At 56.3% G+C, this 18,534-nt stretch overlaps 1 protein-coding gene across 6 annotated transcripts in view; it reads left to right on the top strand.

The window, feature by feature from the left end:
- The window catches only part of ADARB1 (adenosine deaminase RNA specific B1), a 138,674-nt gene that overhangs the window by 36,765 nt on the left and 83,375 nt on the right, over positions 1-18,534 (top strand). For all 6 annotated transcript variants that reach the window (XM_053220449.1, XM_053220448.1, XM_053220451.1 and 3 more), the window contains one exon: positions 15,189-15,333. The gene's annotated coding sequence lies outside the window, so the exon portion shown is untranslated. The remainder of the gene's footprint in view (positions 1-15,188; positions 15,334-18,534) is intronic.

The raw sequence follows: 18,534 nt of genomic DNA, 5'->3' as shown, positions 1-18,534 counted from the left end.
GCCGCTGGGGGCTCCCGAGGCACCGCTTCCCACTTGGGTTGGCGTGAGCCACGGGACAGTGAGACACGACAGCAGCCACACTCGGCGGTCAGGGAGGAGGGGGGACGGTGCCTGCCACACAGCGAGTCCTGATATTTTACTGGCCCCTTTTTAATTAATTTATTTTTTATTTTTTAATGTTTGTTTATTTGTGAGAGAGACAGACAGAGTGTGAGTGGGGGAGGGGCAGCGAGAGAGGGAGACACAGAATCGGAAGCAGGCTCCAGGCTCCAGGCTGTCAGCACAGAGCCCGACGCGGGGCTCGAACCCATGAACCGCGAGATCATGAGCCCCCCAGGCACCCCCACTGGCCCCTTTTTGATAGCCTGCTTGGGGTTTGCTCACTCTGACCTTTCCTCATTGGTGACCTTTGACCATCTGGAGGATGTGTTTGTGCGTTTTCTTCACGTGGTGCGTGTGAAGGACGTTAGCTGTATTAGGGGCCTACGGGGCACTGGCCGCTCTCCCCTTCACCGTGGCTCTTACTGCTGAGGCCTTGCTGCCCTGGTTCTGTACTGCTCCTGTCGCCACAGCTGCTTTGCCAGGAGCCGTGCCCTGGCTGGACGGCCTCAGCCTGGTCACCTGGGCCTGTGCGGCCGGGCTGCGCGGTAAGAGGAGCCCTGTCCTTTAAAGGCTGTGCTGGCACAAGCCGGTCAGAGCTGGCAGAAGTGCCGTGCTCTCGTTGACTGGCATCTGCCTGCTCTTGGCCTGAGGACCTCAGACTTCATTTAATTTGGGGGACCGAGTGGACATCAAGGCCTCATTCTGAGTGGCCGCTGCGCAGGGGGTCCTGGGGACCCTGACTCGTGCCCTGATACCCTACCCACCTCCCTGCGCTGCTTTAACAATTAAATTGACATTTAAGGTGGTGCCACCAGCCACACGTGGCTTTTTACATTTAAATTAAGCAGAAATGCGAGTTCACTAGCTCAGCTGCACTGGTCAAAGCAGGGACAGCACAGGGACAGCAGGAAGCCGTGCGCCGCGGGGCTGGTGGGAGACCGAGGGCAGGTCCAGGGCAGGGTGTGTGCAGCCGCCTTCTCTGCGCCTTGCGCCCTTTCCGGGCGTGGCCTTGCCTCTCTGACGCCTTCTCTTATTCGATTGTACGCTTCATCACGGGACATTCAGATGCCAGAGACGAGAAAAAGAAATGGAGGAAGTCGTCTCACCCCTCTGACACCCCGTGTCACCGTCTTGGGCGGTGCCTTCACATGTGTACACGCGTGCACGCGGGCGTCACCAGGTGCGGATGTCACTTTATATCTGTTCGCTCATTTGTTCTCTGCAGCCTCAGGACGTGAGCACTGCTGACGTTTGGCGCTCGTGATGGATGACGAACCGAGGCGACTCGCTGAGCTGCTGCCCGACACGCACAGCCCTCGCGGCCGCGCTGGGGCCTGCTTGGCCCCTCGGGCTCTGGGGTTCGTGTGTCAGCCGCCGGTCTGGCCGCTGCCTCCGAGGGGGCGGGCGTGCGTGCACATGCACGTGTGTGTGTGTGTGTGTGTACATCTGGGTGTGTGTGCATGTGCGTGCTTGGGCCCGTGTGTGCATGTGTGTGTGCATGTATACACCGCGTGGGTTCTTGGGCCTGGGTGTGTGTGTGCCTTTGTGTGTGCGTACACACCGCGTGGGTGCTTGGGCCCAGATGTGTGTGTGTGCGTGTGTGTCGCGTGTGTGCGTGTGTGTGCTGGTGGAGACTGCCACATCCTGACTTGGGAGCAGGTTCCCGTTTTGCGAGCCGGTTGGATGGCCGTGAGCCGGTCACCCCTGCGCCCCCTCTGGCCTCGCTGCCCCGCTCGCCGACCCCGGGCGCCCTCCTGGCACTGACCATTGGTGAAGGGTGGGTGGGTGGCTGCGGTGTCCTCATCCTAGTGGCGCACCTTTGGGGGTTTCCAGGTTTGCGGACGTCATGCCTCGGGGTGCTTTGCTCCGCGCACCACAGGAAAGCCAACTCGAGCTAGTTGTAAGTAACAACGCCGTATTTTCCCCCGACGCCCTCCTTCGGAACTCCAAGCAGACGTTCGCAGGAACGAGACGGTCTGTCGGTCTGTGGTTCTCGCCGGTGCCGTGAGCAGTTGTCTCTCTATGCTCCTGTCCTTCCAGGTGTTTGGTGGAAACGGAACACAGCAGAGGAGGGTTGCCAACTGGCCCCGTTTCAGCTGGAAGTCAGATGTGAACGTGTATTTTTACCCCACAGCCCTTTCTCCAGAAAGCTCACACTTCCTTTATTTTTAACTTTAGCTTTCTGCTCTGTTGGCTAGTACAGGGAGGAGAGGAGCTCAAATTAGTTAGCTTGCTTTGTATTTATTTTTACTTGACCTTTTCGCTTCTAAGTTTTGAGAAGAAAATGTGAGATTCTTTTCCCCGCATCATTTTCTTCCCCGAGGAGAAGCCACGGTCAGTAATTGACTCTGAAGGTGGCGAAGGTTGCCCCAGGACAGCATGTCTAGCATTTTCCGTTCATGAAACAAACTTTCAAATGTTAATCTGTTTGTTCTATGAAATACTTATCAATGCCTTTTCCAACTTCTTTGGCAAGTAGTACATGTGTATCCCAAGGAACTTCTGTGTTTCCAGGCAGTCTGGCAGGTTCTCAGCACGGGGGTGGGGCGGGGGGACGTGGGGTGGGCGTGCGAGGCACGTTTTGTCAGGGAGCCAGGGGAGGCAAGGGTGGGGAGAATTTGTTCATTATTTGGTTTGTACGCTTTTCTTCGAGAACCGAACTAAGGCCTCGTCCCTGACAGGAATCTGTTTTAATTCCTGGGAGGTTAAACTGCTCGCCTGTGGCAGCCTGAGGAATAACCCTAATGTCTTACCCGTGTATCCATCCCTCTGGAAATTCTAAGGGTCGGGTTGGGTCGCTGCCACCACGGATTGTCCCTTTCCTGTTTCTAGTTGCAGTTGCGGTCAGGATCCATTTTATTTTGAGTACATAATTTATTTTTGCCGTTCTTTTTAAAAGGTAATACGTAAACGTATCAAATCGAGTCTTCTGTCGGGCGTTACGAAAGCGGACGTTCCTGCCCTGCTTCACGGAAACGAGCCGTGCGCCAGCTTTTACTCTCCTGGCAGACGCCTGCAGGTGCCGCGCGGGGACCGCTGTCCTGGTCCGGCACCCGGGATGCTCGGGTGCCCGTCACCGCCTCAGGAGGCGGCTCGGAGGCCTCTCCGCCTCCCACCCCTCCGCAGGGGCTTTGACCGCCGGGAGCGGTGCCACACGCGGGAAGGTACGCGGAGCCGAAGGGCCGGTGCTCCCAGAGCCAAGCTCTCGCACCCCTGCTCGGCATCGACCGTCTTCTGTTCTGGAGGGTGCACTGTGGTGTCCCGTTCTCCCGTCGCCCGTGAGACCGAGCGCTTCCTCCACGCGCTGCGTGGTCACGGGGCCCAGCCGGAACTTGTGTCACCAGGGAGGAGGGCGGGTGGGGGGCCGGTGCTCTCTGCCACAGCTGGCGTCACACCTACACGTTTTCTCGAAAACAAGCAAACCTGTTTCCCTCGTGAGCGAAAGGAATTGGCTCGCCTCTGTGTGGCTACAGATATAGCTAGAATCAGTGTCTGAGTCCGGGTGACTCCGCCGGGCTCTGCCTCGGTGCTTCTGGCCTTGCCTGTCCCCTTCAGGTTTCAAGGAGACATAAATACTTCGAGACGTGAGCACACGTGGGGCAACTTCCCTGGAGATCCACCTCCCTTCCCTGCGCCCTGGGGCTGCTCGCAGCGCTGCTCTCCTCTTCCTCCCGGGCCGCCTGGGCGGGGGCCGGGCGGTCACCGGGGAGCCCTTACCTCAGGTTCACCTCCAGGCAGAGCTGCTCCGCGAGACGCGCCTTCTGTTCTAAGTGCAGTTGGGTGGAAAGCGGCGCGAGGATCGTCCGCCTGCTGTGAGGTGGGCAGGGGGGTGGCTGGCAGTCCTCCGTTAGCCCCTCTCTCACCTCTGGTTTGGGGACACGGGCTTGTATTAAAGTGGGTGGCCGGGCAGTATACTGCTGCAATGGGGACACTTTTGAGAGTGAAAGGGCCTGCGGTTAGTAATTACCACAAGATGCGGCGGTGAACTGGACGTCCTGGGCAGACGGGCTGTGATCCCAGAGCAGCCATCCCCGAGGCCCCGAGGGTCACCAGGTGGTTGACAGATGAACTATGAGTCGTAAAGGGTCCTGTTTGTCTCCTGTGCCACAGCCCGGGGCTTGGGGGGGGGGGGGGGGGGCGGAGCTCCCGTGCGTCCCCTGTGCCGCAGCCCAGAGGGGCCTCCTGTGTGTCTTCTGTGCCGCAGCCCAGAGGTGCCTCCCGTGTGTCCCCTGTGCCAGCCCAGAGGTGCCTCCCATGTGTCCCCTGTGCCGCAGCCCGGGTCGGGGGGCTACAGGGGTAACAGAAGGTCTGCAGCTGGAGGCAGAACCTCTACATATTTCAAGCATCATCTTTGAACCGTTTAGCTTATTTGTCCATGAGAAAGGGATCTACCTGCCTTGCTTGAGTCCCTTCCCTACAGCTAGTTGGGGGAATAAAATGCGTTAATAAAATTTAAAAATATTTTGTAAGCTGTTAATTATTCATTTTGCCCTCAATTCTTTCCTTGCCTATTTTTAAAGGGTCTTGAAAGGAGGTGCCTGTAGAACTTGGTCTCTTAAACCTGGCGCCCTCGATCCTGCCTAGGAAGGTGCCCCGGGGAGCCTGAGCCCGTCTGCCCGATGCTCCGGGATGTGGTCCACGGCCTTGCCTGCCAGGCTCCTGCCCGCCCGGCGTGTGTGTGCCTGACCTACTGAGAGGTTCGCCATCCGTCACCGCATAAACGAGCTGCCCACGGTCGGCACGGTTGCAGCCCGTTAGCTCTTCCTTGCCAAGGGCAGGGGTCAGTTTAGCTTAGCCACTTTATAAATTTTTCAGAGATTTCAAGTTGGAAGTCGCAATTGGCTTTTACTTTTCTAAGCGATCCACTGTTATGATTAGTCATGTATACATATCACAGATGAGAAAATGAATGTTTAGTTAGTTAAAAGTACTTTTAAACAGCTGCTGAAGGACTAGAATTCTTTTGTAAATCGAGAAGCATGTGATCTCACACGGTCGCGGCTTAAAGTTTCCTTTTAATGAATGTTAGGATTAGTAGACATACCCCGCGTACCAGTCACATTAGCACCTAAACAGCAGGCGCTCGCTCAGCTCACCACGGGCCTGAGGGCGGGGGGAGGCTCTCTGTTCCTCCCTTAAAAGGCCTGCAGCCCTGCGGCCGGAGCAGCAGTAGGAAGGCAGCGGAGTTGATCAGGCGTGTCGGGAGGACGCTGGGGCATTGCCGTGCCCGTGGCAGGCGTGGGAGATCCTCTGTGACGGCCTTTTCCAAGGAGCCCACTGCAACCCCAGGGCGTGTGTCAGGACGGTGCTGGGTTTGGTCCTGGAGGCGCCGGGGTGAGGCCATGGGGGCCGGGGGCCTCCTCACTCACTGGGAGAACTTTGCGAGCGCAAGGTCTTCCCAGAGGAGGTGGGGCGTGAGCTGAACCTTGTACGGGTGTGATCACGCTGAAACAAACCTGAAGACCGTTTGTCACTTAGCTGTTGATGATGACGGGGTGTCTGGGCTCCCTGGTCGGCTCCGGTCCGGTTGCAAAGTACTGGTTTAGGTGGCTGTTACTGTCCCGTTAGCAGCCAGCAGTATTGAGCATTCTGTTCAGTCCTTTGAAATAACCCCGTGCGGGAGGCACTGCCGGCAGCCCCGGATCCCGGGAGGGGAAGCCCGAGGCACCGGGCGCTGGGGAGCTGGACTTTCAAACAGACGAGCCCAGCTCCGTTGCTAACTGCGGGCGTGTGGGTCCCAGTGTCGTGTACAGAGGCCAGGGCTTGCCGGGCAGGGGGGCCCGGAGCTGTTCCTCAACAGCAGCCGCCGTAAAGCAGGGCGGCCTTTGGGAGGCACGCTTCTCCAGCTCGCGGTCCGAACCTGCTCACAGGCGAGCTTTGTGGGGGCCCAGTCAGCTGGTGATGGACTAAGCGTCGTGAGCTTAGTCCTGTTCCCTCCTCCCAGAAGTGCAAAAGTGCATGATTTTGGATGTCTGATCTCCTGCGGTGGTCAGGAGGAGGTGACGCACTTGAGTCCTGATGTCCGGCTGCCGGCCACAGAGTTGGGGCCGGCGGGCAGGTGTGGCAGCTGTGTGGCACACCGGTGTCCTCGCTGGGCGCTTGGGCCGGGGTGGCGGGCAGCTCCCGCGGAGGCTCTGGGTGGCCCGCATCCCCCCCGGCAGGGCACAGCCGGAACCCGCTCAGAGGTCACACGGGGGCGGCAGATGCAACCACGCGCCGTTCACCTGAGTCGTGCAGTTAAGGTTGTGACTTCCTGTGGGCACGCGTCTTTGGCCTCAACGGGAGTCGACCCCTTTTCCCGCATCCTTGGGGTTTGAACTTTGCGTAGTCGGTACGTAAGTTTAGTTGTAGAGAGAGCTGGTTTTATTTGTAGCCGTGAAACCCCAGCGTTCCTGCACGAGTCCTGCACTCTGCGCGCAGCTGTGACGTGTGTGAGGGGTGTGCGAGGAGGGGGCGCTCATCCTCCAGCTTCACCGGCCGCATGACCTGCAGGGCCCGTTACCTAACCCACGGTGTCGGGGCGGTAAGCCCAAGAGCCCTGGCCTTGCTCAGGGGGGGGTCAGTGTCTCTCCGAAGGTCTGGGGCAAGGGTACCCGCCTAATTAAGTGCTAGGGACGAGGACTCCTCCTTCAGAGGGCTTTGTGTGATCCTTTCCTGCAGAGCCAAAAGCCGAAGAGCCCTATTTGCCACATGGCCTCTTCATGTAAGGAGCTGGTGCTGGCTTTACCGGTGGAGACTGGGTCCTTTGCACGAGGGTGGGTGCTGGGGGGAAGGACAGGTGCTTTCTGGGGGTGCCGGGGAAGATGGCCTGGGCTGCGGGTCCCCACGTCCTCCTGTCCTCAGGACCAGCGCCCCTGGGGCTCAGCACAGGACAGCTGCTGGTTGGAGCTGTTTTATCACAGGATCCGTCTGGGAATTGGCCTTGTCTGAGGGGAGGGGTCCGGGCAGGCCCTGTGCCTGAGCTCGCTGGCAGCGTCTTTGAAGGACGCTTCTTGTTCCCGAGTTTCTCGTAAGAGATTTTATGTTTTATTTGAAAACAAAATACGCTCACCGTATGCTGGGCGTACTTTGCACAGATGCAAAACAGGAAGAAAGAGGCACCGTTAATCTCATTGCCTGGTAGCAAATATTGGTAACAGTTTCTGGGGTTCCCTGGAGTCTTTTTTATACGCAGATGTATTATTCATCCCGCTGACATGGCGGATGGCCTGCTGTCACTCTGGATTTCCGCAGGCCTCCTCGGGTCACCGGAACAAGACGCGGTGCAGGTTAGCAAAGAATGGCCGGCCCGGGGGGTAGGGGTCTGTGTGCTGCTTTTCCCCAGAGAGATTTCGCTGCACGTGTTTTCGGTCCGGGCTGTGATGATCCCGTGTGGAGCGTCAGTGCTGTTGAATTCCTTGGCTGTTTTCCGCTCAGGACACAGGTAGTGGAGGCGCCTCTGTGGGGCGCTGCTCCTCACCCGGTTCTTCTCTGCGGGACGTTTACCCCCTGCAGAAAAGAGAGGGCATGTGCAGGGGCGAGCAGGGGAGGGGCAGAGAGAGAGGGAGAGAGGATCCCAAGCAGGTCCGTGCTGTCAGCGTAGAGCCCGATGCGGGGCTCGAACCCACAAAACCATGAGATCATGAGCTGAGCAGAGATCAAGAGTCAGACGCTTAACCCCCGGAACCCCCCAGGTGCCCCCTCTCCTTTAGTGTGGGGGGGATCTCTAACACATAACCTCGTTAGTCACGGAAAACAGAGGCCCCAAGCCCCACTCAGAAGACCTCCACTTCCTGATGCCTGGTAAGCAGGCCCACCCGCAGAGGTGCCGAGAACCAGGACCGGAAGCCCCCGTCTGGAGGCCCTGCCACCACACCAGCATGCTCCCCTGTAGCAGAGGTGCCTCTTCTGGCCCGTTGGCCTTTTTGGGTTGTTTTGATGTATGGGGCCAAAGGGTGGGTGGTCGTCCTGAAGGGAGCAGGTGCCCAGACAGGGAGGGCTCAGAGCACCTCCCACACGCTGCTCATCTGTCCTTCCCCGCCTGCCATCCCGGTGATTCAGGCGCCCCCCCCCCCCCCCCCCCACCGAGCCATGAACTGAGACTTTCGTCTCCTGGGCTGGGAAGATGTGGGTGCTGCCCCTGACACCAGGGCCACATGCCCTGCTGGACCCGAATGCGGGAGAGCAGGTGCAGCAGAGCAATGCTCTCGAGTGCTCGCCCCCCTCCCCGCTCTGTGTCTCTGTCTCTGTCTCCACCTCCAACCCGCCCCGCCCCCCCCCCCCCCCCAGTTGCCTTCTCTCTGGAGACACAGAGCTCATTCCTAGTGTTGGGAGCATTGGGTCCCTCTGGGAATGGTTGTACGACAGTAAAGTGTAGCTGGATAGGGAGAGCTCCCTGGCCTACTTAATGAGTTGTTTTAATGTTTGCAGTGAGGTTTAATTTCCCATAAAACGTTAGATTATTCAGAGTTTAAAAAAATAATGTTTTCCCTCAGGTCGTAAAAATGTTTTCACTAATGTTTACTAATTCACTTTACAAAATAAGATGAAGGGTTTTAAAATATAAAACAAACTATTCTTTTTAAGAAAATGTTTATTTATTTTTGAGAGAGAGAGTCCTAAGCAGGCTCCACCCTATCAGCACAGAGCCCAACATGGGGCTTGAACCCACGAACTGCGAGATCATGACCTGAGCTGAAACCAAGAGTTGGGTGCTTAACCGACTGAGCCACCCAGGTGCCCCCAAAGTAGTCTTTCTTAAAGCCAGCTTTTTTGACATATAATTGATAACAAAACACTGCACATATTTTAAAGTGTGAAATTTAGTAAGTGTTGAGACACTGGTGAGACCACTGTCACGGTGAAGATGGTGAGTGTGCCCATGGCCTCTGAAGGTCACTTGCACCCCCGGGACCCTCTTCCCACCAACCCCCCCCTCCCCCCCCCCCCCCCCCCGCCGACCTCCACTCCTTTACTTTCTGTCTCTAAAGATCCCTTTGCATTTTCTAGAGCTCCCTATCACTGGGGCCAGACAATAGGTACCGTTTTGGTCTGGCTTCTTTCACTGCTCGTCGTTACTTAGAGATTCATCCGTGTTGTATCCGTCGTAGTTCATTCTAAAGTGGTCTTTCCTCTTACTTGCTAAGGACATGGAATATCCTTGGAATATATTTAATTCAGTAAGTAGAGGAAATGGCAAAGTCCATTTTGGTTGGTCTCTTAAGACCAAAATGCTGGGGAACGGAAAGAAGGGCAAATGGGGCTAAGGCGGTCTGAGCGGTGGCACCAGGGTCCCGTGGGAGCAGAGCCTTGGACTTGGGTCTTCCCGGCTGAGGTGAGTCCCACGTTCTGCGCCTCGGATGCTGTCCCGCTTGCTCTTGCCGGACTGGCCCCTGCTCAGGGGCAGCGAAGCAGATGTGGCTCTGCTGTGCAGACTGCTTCCTCAACTGAATTTAAATAATATAAAAAAACTTAAATTAAACCACGGCCTCTGGCGAGACCGTTATTTCCTCCTGCATTTCTTTTCCTTTACAGAAGCAGCAAGTGCAATGGAGCCTTGTGCCCTCCTCCCCAGCCTCTTTATTAAGCACTGACTTCTTGAAGTTACCTTCATGGCCAGTTCTCTGCTCTGGGGATTCACAGTCTAATATTTGAATGTTCTTGCATGTTAAGGGTTCATTATTATGTTACCACGTAAAGACTTTACCTCTCCCCGTAGTATTAAACTAGGATCGACTTTACCCTTCTGAAACCTCAGGTAGCCAGGGAAGGTCTGGTCACTGTGGAAGTTGAAACATCAATGACTGTAGTTAATCTACTTGGAAGGTTTTTGCAGCTCAGGACAATTGAAAAACACCTATGGTCTCAGATTTCCTCTTTTCTTTTGATTTTCTCATGTCATTGAAAACTCCATCCACCCCTTTCACAGGGTCGGGATCCTTGGAGTCACCCACTGGTGGTGTTCTCCACGTGGTCATCCCTCTGTCCCTGGCTGTCCTCCCCACCTCGGGTCTCAGCCCTCCAGCCGTTGCCCACAGAGCCAACAGAACCATCTTTCCGAAAACACGCCGGGTCGCTGCTTCTTCCTGAGGTGCATGTTCTGTGCCTCCTGCCGAGAGGCCTCCCAGCCTCCTCCTCACCAGAAGCCTCGTGATGGGCCCTCCTGTGTGCTCATCTCAGTTACGGGGCGTCGCTGTGTCCTTCCGGAGCCCCCGGGCTCACAACTCAGGCCCCACTGGTGGCCCTGGGCTCGCTTCCCACCGACTTCTGGTCCTGCTTCTGGGGGCACCGATTTTTAGGACTGGTTAAGCACTTAGAATGGAAACCATATCAGAAGTGAGGAAGAATGCTTCCTTGTCTTAGCATCCTTCCGTTGACCGCTGATCTGATCTGATTTTCTTCACTTGTCTTGAGCAAATTAAGCCTTTGTATCTTGAGATAATTGGTGTCGGCAGACATCAGAGTCTACTCAGTTGAGCGTTTCTGTTTCACTGCTTACTCTTGTGATGGTTTTGTTGCATCTACAAGGTAGAAAATGGGAGTATTTAGCCCTGATTTCCAGAGTCTAATTGAATTATAATGATAAATATCACCTTAAAAGCAAATGCAATTGTTTCATTTAACCAATGCAATTCTTATTGGCACAGCAGACCCATCAGGTGTTGAGTGACCCAACTGGTCCCACACTTGCGGTCGGTATGAGCATGCCGAATCCCGTACGACCCCTATGTTATCAGCTTTGCCGTGGCATTTGAGTTTCCTTTTGTTAGCAGGTAGTTGGGTACAAATCCTTTGCAGAGACCAGTGTGGCTAATTCGGGGTCATCCTGTTTTCAGAGGACGCTGTCCTGAGCCCAGGAGCAGTCACTGTGAGAAAGTTCCGGAAAGGCGCCGGTGACAGCTGAGCTGCGCTGCCCTGTGGACCCCACCCCCCACTCCAGCCCCTTCGGGCTCTCAGTCACCTAATTCCCTGTCTACGTCTCGGGGACGATCCAGGCGCGCTGAGAAGGGGCTGGATTAGAACTCAGCCCCGCTTGGCCCACTCGCTTGCTCGCCCGTGAAGCACGGTCTCCCTGTGCTGCTTCCTCCGCGGTTTTCTCGCCGCCTGGCCCAGCTCCCTGGCCTGTGGCCGTTGGCACGAGCAGCCCCTCAGCTCCCTTCCTCTTGCCGCAGGGGCTTGGCGGGCTGTGCTGTCGGCGGCGGCCTCACGTGAGCAAGGGCGGGGTGACGGCGGGGGCCCCCCCGCGTCCGCGCTGCCGTGTGGCGTCTGCGCTGCCGTGTGGGGCCGGGCGCTGCTGGCCTCTGTCGGGTCCCGGTGCCTCGTCGTGTCCTAGCGCGTCTGTGTCGTGGGCTGGCTCGGTCCCACAGGAGAGTGCCTGGGTAGGAGAAGTCCGGTGTGCCCACGTGGCCGTCGCCCGGGTTGGTCCCGGACACCGCGTGGGGCGGCCCCCCTCGTGCTCCTGGACGGCGCCCGGTCCCCGCGGCCACGCCCGTTCCGGGGCGCCTGGGAAGCCTCCGGACAGTAGCGTGGCGGCTGCGGCAGCCAGGTTCCGTGCGCCCACCCGTTTGCCCGTGCCCGCAGGAAATCCAGCCAGCCGGATGCCAGCTCTGGAGAGATGGTGGGGTCGAGTTTGCTGGCACTTTCTTCGGGGCGTGTTTACATCTGCATTCGTGAGACAGTTTGGCTGACACTGTACGTGATTGTTTCCTGACTCTGGTCTGTCATCGAGTCAGATTTTCTCTTTCCTCCTGTCAGCTTTGATAAACTATTTTTCCTGGAGTTTGCTCATTGTACCTAAGTTTACAAAATTTTCAAAATAAAGTTCTTAATACTCTCTTATATATGTAATGTTGCGAGAATTCGGAGTGATAATTCTGTTCTGGTATCTCTTGCTGCCTAACATCCCCCCCCCCCCCAACCAAGACCCCAACTTCATGGCCTAGAACAGCCACCATTTGATTATGTTCATGACCCAGACAGGCCGGGAGCAGGGCAGGGGACGGTCTGTCTGTGCCCCTGGCATTGGGGCCTTGGCAGTGGTTCTTCAGATGGCCAGAGGTGGCCATGTGTCTGCAGCGATGGTCCTAGCTGTCGGCTGGGTTTCTGAGTTCTTGTCAACATCCTGCACATCTTGTCCAAGGAGGCTTCTTGAGGACTGTGGGGAGCACCTGCCTGGGTGCTAGACCCACAGCTGCGTGCCTAGACCCACAGCTGCATGCCTAGACCCACAGCTGCATGCTCTCAGGGCCAAAAGCGAGGGCCCGGCACCCCCGGGACTCTCCTAGTCCATCTGCCCCATGGTCCTGGTCCCGAGGCCTGCTGAGATGCTCAGGGACGCCTTTACAGGGCCACTTCACTCTATAGTAGAGGTGTCACTTCACATCACTCGCTGTCCTTTCTTCGGTGCAGGCTGGCTAAGCCAGTGTCCTCTCTGTCTTCTCTGTGCATTCTCGTCAACCTTGCCAACGTCGGTCTGTGTGCCTGTGCCTGCCGTTATGGGTGATTAATGCAGGTTTAATCTCCTCCTTTTCCCTCCCGTTCGCTTGGGGCTTGTTTGTCCCCCTGACTTACCGAGGCGGGGTTCGTGGGCTTTTTCCCTTTTGTAGAAGCCTGAGCATCAGGCTACGTGTTTCCCTCTGGGTACTGCCTTAGCTGCACACCACGCATTTCCACGTGTGATCTTTGTTTCTCGTTCTCAATGTTTTCTGTTTTGTACTATGATCATTTCCTTTTGTCTGTGGATGATTTAGAAGAGTACCAGCCAGGGGTGCCTGGGGGCTCAGTCAGTTGAGCATCCGACTTTGGCTCAGGTCATGATCTCATGGTTCAAGCCCTGTGTTGGGTTCTGTGCTGATGGTTCGGAGGCTGGAGCCTGCTTCGGATTCTGTGTCTCCCTCTCTCTCTGCCCCCCCCCACTCTGTCTCTTTCTCTCTCTCAAAAATAAATAAACATTCAAAAAAAATTTAAAAAAAGAGTACCAGCTAACTTAGAAATACATGGACACTTTCCAGATATGCCCTGGCTGTTAGACTCTGGGTGCCTCACACAGTGGGTGGGCATGAGCTCCGCCTGATGTCACTGGGACTCAGGCTGTTCTCGATGCTTCCTGGGCGCCAGAGGGGGTGGTGCAGACTCACTAGGGAAGGCGTCCCATGCGGGACCGCTATGCGATCGTGGCACTGCTCTCCGCCCTCCGCCAGCTGCTGTCCTCTCCTACCTCTGTGACAAGAGCCTCCTTTGCGCACCCTCTGTCGTGCTCTTGCTGTGACTTTCGCTGTCAATGGGTCAGGTACTCTGTACCTGCTGGTCTGTTCGGTCCCCGCAGTGGCTCACACGGAGCTCGTCCCCTGCGTCACTGCACTGGGACCTAGGCACTCGGCCTTGTGGCGGCAGAGTCGGGCGTCAGCCTCGGCCACTCCGGTTCCTCCTATCTCAGCTTCGTGGTTTGCAGACGTCCCCTGGCCCTGCGGGTCCGGCTCCCCAGGGAGTGGCGGTGGGCTGTCCTGGGCCCGGTCAGACTTCCGCCCAGCGGCTCCCGGCGGGACCACCAGCACCCGGTTCTGTGGGTCTCGCTCCTGTTCGTCCTGCTGTCTCCCTTCTTCTGTGCTGCCTGTGGACTCAGGTTGGTAAAATGACTTCTGACCTCTTGGTGGCTCACGTATCGTCCTTCCCTTTCCTCGGGCTGCAGGGGCCTCCTGTTCTGCGTCCTTTGCCGAGGGGCCTGCTGTATCTCCTGCACACTCTCCGGCCGGGGGAGGAGCTGCCGGCGGCGTTCTGATCGGGTGGGGGTGGCGTTGAGGAACAGGGTGCGGGGGTGAGCACGGTGGCACCCCTTCCTTTCTTCTCCTCACCTGGGTGTGGAGACGGGACCAGCAGGGCACTAATGGGGTCGGTGATGGCATGCCCAGACCTGTGTGCCTGTCTCTGGAGGCTCTGTGCCGGCAGGGTGAGCGTGTGGCCCGTAATCCCAGGCTGATAGGCCATTGTCGTCAGTGCCCACTAGACCTGGTGAACATCACAGAACACGGGGGGCCATGTCTTGGACACACGTCCCAGCTGAGAGATGTGGAGGCTGGGCGGTACTCACCCCCGAGGACCTTCAGCTGGGGCAGGTGGCCCCGGGGAGGTGTGTGCTCTCCGGGTCGAGCCTGAAGAGTTAGGGCCCTTCCGGGTTCAGCGAGGCACCGGTCTACACTCACTGCGTCTTGTGGACACCCACTCAGGGCCCGCACACTCTTCCCCGCAGACGCCAGCCGGTTGCTGTGCCCTGGAGAAGCCCACTGTGGTCGTGCCCTTTATGTGGATATCGCTGTGCTTTTTTTTTTTTTTTTTAATTTTTATAAAATGTTTATTTTTGAGAGAGAGAGAGAGAGAGAGAGAGCGAGCATGAGCGGGGGAGGGGCAGAGAGAGAGGGAGACACAGAATCTGAAGCAGGTTCCAGGCTCCGAACCATCAGTACAGAGCCCGACGCGAGGCTCGAACTCACAAACCACGAGATCATGACCTGAGCCAAAGTTGGACGCTCAACTGACTGAGCCACCCAGGCGCCCCTCGGTTTGCTTTTCCAAAAGGAAATGTTAACGTTGGATATTTAGGTTCCGTCAGTATGTGAACACGTTGAAGTCTTCTCTTTAATGACTTTCTAGTTGGCAGTATTTTTAGGCTGAGAGGAGGCAACATGGAGGTGTTTCACAGCCTCTGCCTCCAGATGTGTGGACGGTCGTAGCTTCTGAGCCTGGGCTGGAAGGGGCCGGGGAGGTCCTGGGATCCGTGCGTCGCTCGCGTCTGTACTTACGCGTGTGCGTGTGCCCCCGTGTGCACGTGGCATTTCATTGTGCAGAAGGTGTTAAGTACATGCCTTCGCGTGTGGGCTACTGCTGTTTGTGCTGGGGTGTGGCGAGCGGACCCTGGAGGGTGACAGGTGGGGTGAAGGGTGATCGGTTGTTGTGTCCGTGCTTTAAAAAGACCTTAACACCATCACAATAATTGAATCTTGTATTTAGGAAGAGGATTTTTAATTAACAGTATTTATTATTAGAATTCGCTTCTGAAGTGGTGAAAAGGCTTTTAAATTAATTGGAAGTAATTGAGTCTTTCCGTGACACAGAGTGAAGTGTCTCAGGCTGGGCGTGGAGATCTGCGGCAGTGATTGGAGGAAACACTGCGCGAGCCCCGGTCCTGGTCATCGCGTCCTGCCTGCACCGGAGGGAGCTTTGCCTCGGGGTCAAGCAAACGCAGAAACTAATCTACCGGTAAGGTAAAACCCTGCAGAAATCTGTTGCTATTTGACTGATTAAAAATGCCTTTTGCTTGATGTCAACTGATTAATTAAGCCTGTTTGCCTTTTCAAATGTGTTTTATTGAGTGTCTTCCAGCATAGATTATTTGTTACTGTTAATTCTTTCATCACCCCGCCGCGGCCTGCACAAACCTGCCCGCCCGGCTGCGGGTCCAGGTCGGCGCGCTGCTGCCCTCCAGTGGCCGTGTGGCCAAGTGCGGCCTCCGGTCACCGCCGTGCAAGGCTGTGCCCCATGCTAGGGCAAGGCTGTGCCCTAGCTGGACTAGACCCGCTGTAAAGCTTTTTACTGTAAAGGGTTTCCGTTGATGGACTAAAAGAAGACTTACCTAGCACTTAATTCTTGGCGACTATTATATGACTCAGCCATCTGCTTTGGAGAGAAGTTGAGGCAAATATTAAAATCTGGTTAAATCTAGTAGTGCGTAAGATTATTTTATGGCCTGCAGAGTGACTAACTCGAGAAAGTTGGGTTTTGCACACTCAAGGAGGTCTTGTCATGGGGAAGCAGTGTGAGGAGGGAGTCGGCAGAGGGCTGCTGGATGCTTCCCGGCACTGGCGGGCACCCGCGTCCATTCAGCCGTTCTGTAGATGCTGACAATAGCCCGCCTGTCCTGGCCAATGAGGGAAGGAGTGGGCGCAGAGCCCACGGTGGGGAGAGGGGCACTTGCTGTCTCTGGGGGGCACAGGTGCACCCACGTCTGGCCACTGGGCTCTACGTGTGTGTCTGGTAAGGCCCACCGGTCCTTTCTGTGTCTGTAAATGTCAGGAATGTGAGGAAACTGACTCCCAGGGAGACTGGTAAAACAGGGTTTGCTTTGTCTGTAGCTGATGCCCCCCAGCCCTCCCCCGCTTTCCGGCACAAGAGTGGCGAGAGTATGGAAAGGGCAAAATTAAGGTTATCTCCCTTTGCTGTGCCCGTGGGCAGGGCCTGTTTCAGCTGTGGCTCTTCTGGTAGCCAGGCGAGAGATGTGAAATCAGCGGGTCTGTGACTAGAGTTTATGGGCAGGAGCTGAGCAGCACGGAGCTGGCCGAGTCTGAAAGGACACCGTCCTTCAGTGCTGCTAAGTGTAGTGGAGTCTGTGACCTACACATCGTGCCAGGGCAGTCAGCTGCCCCCTCAGTTCTGCCATGTATGCCAAACGCAAGTTTTTTTATATAATGCAAGCACGCGTTGGAGAAGTGAATTATCTGTAATCCTTTGCACAAATAAGTTGTCTTTAAAGGCATACAAAAAGTGATCAGGCCCACAGGAGAGCTCTAAAACATGTGCCGAGAAAGTGGAATTAAAGGCCCGGAAGTTGTAAAATACAGCAGCGTTGTGAACTATATCTCCTTCTTTGGGCTCTCAGTAGATGTTTTAGCTGCAGAGTAGGAATTTTGAATTTCTTTCATAAAATGAAAGCTAATCTTGGCACCAGATAGTCTGATGTACTGTAACTTTCCTTTTTCAGAGTGGTTTGAAAAAGGAAAGTAAACACGAAGGGTTTTGGCTAAAACAAGTCTTTATTAGGGAGCACTCGTCACTGTCAGCCTCACTCTGCCACCACGTTTCCCCAGAGTTCTTTCGGTTCCTGGCGGGAGCACCACGAGCGCGGCTCTGTTTTTAGTTTCAGGCATGGTGGCTGCTCTTGCCCTCCGTGAAAAGATTGAAGCTGTTTCTTGTGTCTTAACGTGTGACGGTGTCTAGGCTGGGGTGGCTCGGGGGTCACCCAGAGGAGGCCCTGTGGCCCCTCCCCAGCGGCGCGCCTTCGGAGAGGGGCTGGGGAAGCGTGGACTCCTGTTCGAACTTGGAAGTTCCCCTGTGTTTCTCATGGCCACACACACACCCCCAAAGGGAGTTTTCCGTAACAAGTGTTCACGAACTCCTCCTTTTTATTCTCAGTGAAATTCACAGCAGGTACTGCTTTATATAATTATCACCGCATAATTTTAAAAAGCAGTAGAATGCCCAAATTTAGTAAAAGAGAAATTGAGAATGCATAATAAAGGCGTCTTGAGTCGAGACATATGCGATACTCAGTACTCAGTTCTCAGGCACTGATGTTCTCGGCAGAACCACGCGGTGCGTGCCCGTACGAGCAGGTAGCCGCGAGGGCTGGCTTCCGTCAGTCTCGGAAGTGGTTACGGCCTGTGGGTTCTGAGAGAAGCTGGGCACGGCCTTCCCTGTCTTCACATGGTAGTTACGCTTCGGGACCGTTGGGCGTGTGTTAAAAACACGGAGAAATGCTTCATGCTCACATATAAAACGAGGCGAGGCTCTGGGCTGGTGGATCGTGAGCGGCCTCCCCACTGTGTGTTTCTGGGACGGTCCTGGGTGTCCCACGCAGGGCCCCCTGTGCACAGAGCTCCAGAAACACCCCGGCACCGCGATGAGCAGCCGCTGCCCCCCGCGACACTCGGCGGGGTAGGAGTTCTCTGGGGGCCTTGGCTGAGCAGAGCCAGTGGCGGTGGGAGGGAGCACGGCGTCCTGAGTGTGTGGCGCCGTGGCAGGGCTGTCCTCCAGGTTGACACAGGCACTGCCCGGCTGTCGTGCGTGGCCTCTCCGGCTCACGGCAGAGGCAGTGGTGGGCTCCGGGACAGCGAGCGGCGTGAGAGTGATCCAGGCCTGCTCGTCATACTAACGTGGGCTGTCGGGTTCAAGTTGCAAGTTGCAACGGCACCGAGTTCTGAATCCCTGTATGTTGTGGCAAAAGCTTGACGGTTTTCCCCTTTAAAGCGGTTTAAGGGTTGAAGTAACCTGTTGAGCACAGATGACGCTTTCTCTTGTAGGCGTTCCCGAGAGTTTCTGAAATAAAATTGGGCTGAGAATGAGAAGCGATTCGTGTGTTTTTTCTGGCATCGGTTATCGTCGCCGAGAAGGTGTCTGTGTGTCTGGCCAAGTCGCTGGCATCACTTTGCCAGGAGGTGTTAACGTGTCTGTGGCTCTGCTGTGAGGTCCTGGATCTAGGGCAGCACCCAAGTCCACGAATGCATCCCGCCCGGAGCTCCGTGGGAAGTGGGATGCCCTTCCGGCAGCCTCTGCCCTGCGGAGCCTGCAGCCGCTCCCCCCACCCCACCCCTCGGTTCAGGATCTCGGAAGCCGGGGGGTGGGGGTGAAGCCCTGTGTCCCGAGCGGAGGCCTTGTAGCCTCGATGGCTTGTAAGGAAGGCCGCGT

This window comes from Acinonyx jubatus, chromosome C2 (assembly GCF_027475565.1).
Source record: "Acinonyx jubatus isolate Ajub_Pintada_27869175 chromosome C2, VMU_Ajub_asm_v1.0, whole genome shotgun sequence".
Classification (NCBI taxonomy): Eukaryota; Metazoa; Chordata; class Mammalia; order Carnivora; family Felidae; genus Acinonyx; species Acinonyx jubatus.
Note: the sequence above shows the minus strand (reverse complement) of the source record. Positions and strands in the feature narration are given on the sequence as shown.